The sequence below is a fragment of the Lathamus discolor genome, chromosome 12, assembly GCF_037157495.1.
Source record: "Lathamus discolor isolate bLatDis1 chromosome 12, bLatDis1.hap1, whole genome shotgun sequence".
NCBI lineage: Eukaryota > Metazoa > Chordata > Aves > Psittaciformes > Psittacidae > Lathamus > Lathamus discolor.
This window is the reverse complement of record NC_088895.1, coordinates 9,198,860-9,204,859: the sequence shown is the minus strand read 5'-3', so window position 1 is coordinate 9,204,859 and position 6,000 is coordinate 9,198,860.

Sequence of the window (6,000 nt, the reverse complement as noted above, 5' to 3'; positions counted from 1 at the left end):
CATTTCATGAATAAAGAAGAAAAATCTTTTTGCCTATTTGAAAAATTATGCAGAGAAACTGCAGAAACAAACCTACCAATCTGACACCTTAGACTGCTCACCTCCCCTTACGTCTGAGCACCTCGCAGTGTCATACATAGGTTTACCACATTACAGACAGGAGGCACAGAGTAGTTATAAACACATAAACTGAAATATTCATATGGTGGCCCATTGCACTTGAGTCATCAACTCTATCAATGAACATTAATTGACCCTCTGTCGCACGAATAAAACCTTGCCCTTTAGACAAGAGATGGATGGCTGAGATACAGATGTTAGTGTAGAAGCAGGATTTAGGCTGGAACACTTTATTCTAAACATGTGCCTCACAAGTAAAATGTGTCAGGACCACTTTTCCTCTATTTTTACCCCAAGCTTTTTAGATGAATTACAGAAGAACTAAAAGCTTACTTCCCCCTCTTCTATTACCAGTACTTCTCTGTTAAAAAGATCACTGTCCCTAGGTCAAAATCAAATCTGTTTTATGCATGAACGAGGCACTCTAGGACTCAAGCTGCAAGAATCACATGTGACTAAATCTCATCCTAATTCACAAGTTGTAAGCACAAATACCCAGCTGATAACATCAGCAATATGATTTAAATATAATAATGGAATAAAAATAGTTTTCTTTTGTGCATTCATGGTTTCTGGGACCTCTACACATTGCTAGCATATTAATGTCAAGAAAACACAAAACCAGGAAGTTGCCCAATGAGATTTTACTGGGAAGCTGCTGAATGCAGGACTGAAAGAGGCAGAGACAACATCAGAAACTAGAAATTTTTTGCTTAGTTTTATTCAGCATAAAACCATTAAACCAATGCTCTGCTACTGTGCCTGTTCCTCTTTCCATGCTGTGACCACTCACCATGATGAGTAGATGCAGAAGGAAAAAACGCATACACTCATAAACTCTACTTAACCAAATAAATGAAACCACCTGAAAAGGTCAGACAGATAAAGAGTGGAACTGCTTTTCATTAACACGTATTACACAGGTTTTATACCTACAACTGAGAAAAAGAAATGAAGGAATCTAAGTGTCTAAAGTACATCATTTATTTCTTAATCTCCCTTCTAAAAACTTACTTCCATGTCAGTTATGTCTCAGCATTTTTTTCCCCCATCATGGATCAGTCACTTTAAGAGAACACACAGGAAGGAAAAAAGCAAATGGTTAAGTTCAGAAGTATGTTTCTCATTTGACATTCTAAACAGAGATACAGAAGTCTCTTAAGCACCTATATAAAACATTCCTTATTCTTTCTACAGTGCTTTCCCACCTCTCTCATTTTTGTATGAAAGATTTGCTGCTCTCCCCCAAATCATTATCCCTCCTTGACATGCTTTGACCTGTGTTTTCTGTGACTTTCAACTACTGTTTGCATTCTACTGAAGCATAGACTTCTGGGGACAGAGAGAAGGAGACACACATCATTACTACCTAATACCAAAAGTAATGTCAAATCATTCGAGGCTTTTCATATTTTCATGATTCTTCCTTATTTTCTAGCTTTTCCTAGATGTGCCCATTTAGATGTAAAGCCAGATCCCCAAATATTTATTGCCAAGCACTTCACACACCACTGTACTAGAGACATTAACACCTCAGAATGCTGTTACTATTAAATTTATACGGAAACATCTCATTGAATATGCAAACACCTCTCGTGTGTGCAGAAAAGGTGGAACAAGGAATATCAAGAGATACCCATGTTTTCGCCTTTCTCACTGTTTACTATCAGTTCCGCCTGCACAGTTTTTCCACAGTTGCATGGAAAGATGCCATGTCTTTCATGTCAAAGAACAAACAGGCTGTTCGTTGCCTAGCTCCATTTATTAGCTGAAAGACAGACATTTAATAATAGTCACTAGACAGAGCAAATGGGGTTTTTGAAAAAGCCCAAAGTAACTGATGTCCTTCATCCACTGAATTTCAGGTGGAACTGGGCATCTAACTCTTTAATATTCTAAGGGAAAAAAAGGTGAAATTCAATAAAGAAACACAGCATTTACACCAGTGTAGTCAATGACTAGCACTGAGTGCTATGGTTGAGCAGATAAATGCAAGCAAAAGAGGAACTGATTCAAGCAGAACAGTCTCAAGATTCTGCATTATTTAGGTTTTGCTGGCTTTTAATAAGGAAGTCATGTCAATACAAAATAGTTTTCAGACTTTGGGAGTCTTTTTCCTACTTCATATAGCATGAAGGACACTAACAGTCTCCCCTCTTTTTGCGTAATTTGTCTCAAACAGACAAGTCCTTAGACAACATAGAAGCAGCAAAAACTCTGATTAATGCGTCTGTCACCCCAGGCATTGATTGGTATTCCTCCAGTTGTTGGTACCCCAAGAATGACTCTTCAAAAGATGCAATTAGTTCCAGGTGCTATGTCCCATGTAGCAATTACACCAACACAGCATACAGACCTCACTTTACTATATTTCAAGAGTTACGTATATATATATATATACATATATGTTACTATAGACATACGTTACTCCATATATAGTAACACTACTAATTGCACAGGCAAACCCCAACTGCTCTGCAGTCAGTGTGAAAATCCACATCCAAGCAAAGATGCCGATTAATGGTATTGTGCAGTACTTCCTCTTGGTAAGATGAAGACATTGCTTCCCTTTTCAGATCATACATATGAGACCTTTAGGATGAGCTGTGTTCATGCAAAGTCTTCTACAGTGTAATTTAAACTGATATTTAAATCCCTAGTCTTTGCTATAGTGCAAGCCACAACCCATCATGATGATTAGCAGTGAAAAAAAGCACCTCGGGTGTGTGTTTATGACCCTGACAATCAGCTCTGCTTGCTGCCATGCCATACCATATAGTCAGAGCTCTCTTGCCCGGAAGGTGGCAGAGCAGAAATCAGTGCTAACAAGTCATTTAGACACGTTAACTAAGGACCATGCCCAAGCTAGGCAGACTCATACTCTGTGCGACCTAAAAGAAACCACCTCATGTTTTCAACCCCCTATGCGTTAGTTCCCAAATATAACATGGAGATAAAACTAACCCCAGTTCACAGGAACACTGTGCAAATTAACCTTTCCAAAATACAGCAAAAGCTTCTAACATACTGCTAAGTTTCTTTAGAAATACAGCCTCATAGCTACTGCTGTTCAGGAATGGGTCAGTGTTTTTTCTGTTTGCTTGTTAATAAGAAAAAAAGATGAGGTGAATTAGAAACCCTGCTATTCACCTCAGTTCTTGCCCTCTATCCCTTCCTCTATTGACTGCTTCTCATCACTCACCTTCCACCAGTGAACATGATTGCCTATCATTGCACCTACCCCTTAAATCCATTTCTGGAGGCTGTCAGTTTTGATTTCTTGCTTCAAAATGTCATCTTCATCTTTGGTGTTCTGTCAGTCTTAACTCACAGTGAACTTAAAACACAGCTTTCTGGAAAGCATGCTTCAATTTTAAAATAAGCAACCATTATTTTGCATTACAGTCTCACTCCCACAGGACATCTGATTAGTCAAGGCTCCCAGATAAGAAACCTCCATGGTGAACATCTAGCAGGTCATTACAATGACCAGAACCAACCCATAAGGCAGGTAGTATGACGCACATAGGGCTGGAAACAAAAACTAGCATAACATGCATATTGCCCGAGAGTCCATAGGCTTCATTGTTCCACATGACTGTGCAACTGCTGTCTTGGTGATTTGATATACGTCTAGTAGCCTGACTGCCAAGGAAGTAGAAAGATAGTTTAATCAGAACACTGGTCATGAGCACGACCCAGGATTCTGCAGGATAATTTCATTTCCCAAAGTATTTCTTCTGAGCATGTAAGAAAGGAACACATAAGACATATGGACAGAGAATCACCAGAGAGGAAAATAAAAACCAACTACTGTAGCGTACAGCTCAATGTAAAAAGAAATCAGCAGTTTGGGGGATCTATGTGGGCTCCTAATCAGCAACAGAAGCTGCAAAATGTTTGAGGAAGCTGAGGCAGCAGCAATCTGTTCATGATTCATTTGGCTGGCGTAAGACAAGCACGATGGCTGATGGCCTGACCTTTCTTCAGGGAGAAATGATAGACACTGTTTCTTCATTTGAAACAACACCCTGGAAAAGCAGAAGTGGTGGTGCATCTTTAACTAGGTATTGCTTCTTATCAAGGAGCTGCACCTTTTACTCTAACAAAGATTATGAAAACAAAGGACACACTACTTCAGTAATGAGAACTCCTAAGGTGTCGACATTCCCTCTTTCCCCCATTAATACAGGCTTTAGTTAATAACTTAGCCTATCTGTTGTTTCAAGGGCAAAACAGCAATCATAGTTTCAGGTGTAGGCAGTGATGGATTCTGGAAAGTTCCTATGGATAAACTTTTTTCAGTCTTTGCCACATTTGCCTTTTTAGACTTTCCCAGTGTCCTTTCTAGTCTCTTTCTTCAAGATAAAATCCTTGTCTGGAAAACTGGAGAGCACAGGGACTTCCAGAGTCTGTCCAATTCTAGATACCAACTCAGAGACAACACAGAAAGACATTTTTTGGAGATTAAATGGCCTATGCTTTCAAAAGTACCCGAATTAGAGCCAGAAGTCACACTCGAAAGTCCTGCCTGAAGTGCTGTTTGAAGTACCTCATTTCCTCCTGTTTTGTCCCTCTAGGTCATCATTTACTTCTCTGTGGATGGCACTGTGCATGACATGATGTTGAGATACCCACAGCTCAGAATACTCCAGCATCTTGGTGCACATGATCATTCAAAGCAGAACAAACTTGCACATTGAATTACAGAAAGGAGAGCACAAAGCAGCAGAAGAAGCCTTTTATAGCACAGCCCTAATAAACAGCATTCCCCATGAGACAGATGTGTTCCTTGGAACGGAACAGAATAGCTGTATTACAGCTTTATTTTTTCCACATGAGATTCCTGCCACCTATTTCTCTCACCTACCACATAACTGACGTCATAGCTCAAAGATCAGCTTTCTTGCTCAAAGAAATGAACACAGAAAACTGTTGCAGGTTTTAACCTTTTTCTTCCTCCTTGTGCCCTTCAGAAGATGAAGCCACGTAAGACAGCAGTGAACACTAAAAGGATAAAATCTCACAGTTTGTGTCTTTGTTCTACTGTAACTCAGCAGTGTAGGGTAATGATTAAAAGACTTGCGTCCTTTTGGCAGGTAACAGTTATTCTCCAGTGTTTCACAAGGGGCAACTGACATGAAAGGCACATACTGCAAAACTACTAACAGACCAAAACAGAGTTTCCAAGACAGCCTAGAAGTCATTAAGTGTTCTTGTTTCCAGGAATTGCTAGCAATAGGATATAAAGCATGAAGACTAAACAAAGAATACTTCTACACTGACAGTTAACGCTGCAGAAGAGATGACTTGCATCAATAAGAAAGCTTTTACTTGTCATGTTCTAGCTAATCGTAGAAAACCTTCTTACAGGTTTTCACAGGCATACATTGACATGGATTTTCTCCTCCATAATCCATCTAGGCCTCAGCCACAGGCACATTATTTGATTTCCAGAAATCCTGTGCCCTCATCATATGCTCATCACAGTCAACAGCCAAATGAGAGCAAGACCACAAGAATTCCTTCCTGTGGCAAACCTGTATATTATGTATTGTTCCTCTCATGGCAAGCTGATCACCAAAACTCAGGTTTAAGAAGTTAATGAAACTTGCTAGCTGCAGTGAGATCTAAGCTCTCATGGAAGAGCAGACACATTTCGCAGCATTCCAGATACACCAAGGAATTGTCAAGTATATGCTTTCAGGATGACAAGCCATTTGTCAAAGTCAGTTAGGAGAATGCTACCAAAGACTGATTTTTTCACTGCATTTTGGAAATGTCTTGTGATTTGAGCAATCTGTTGACATAAAGAAGCCAGGTGGGCTACTGAGTTATTCACTCCTCAAATCTATGATCTGGTAGTTAGCAAAAATTATA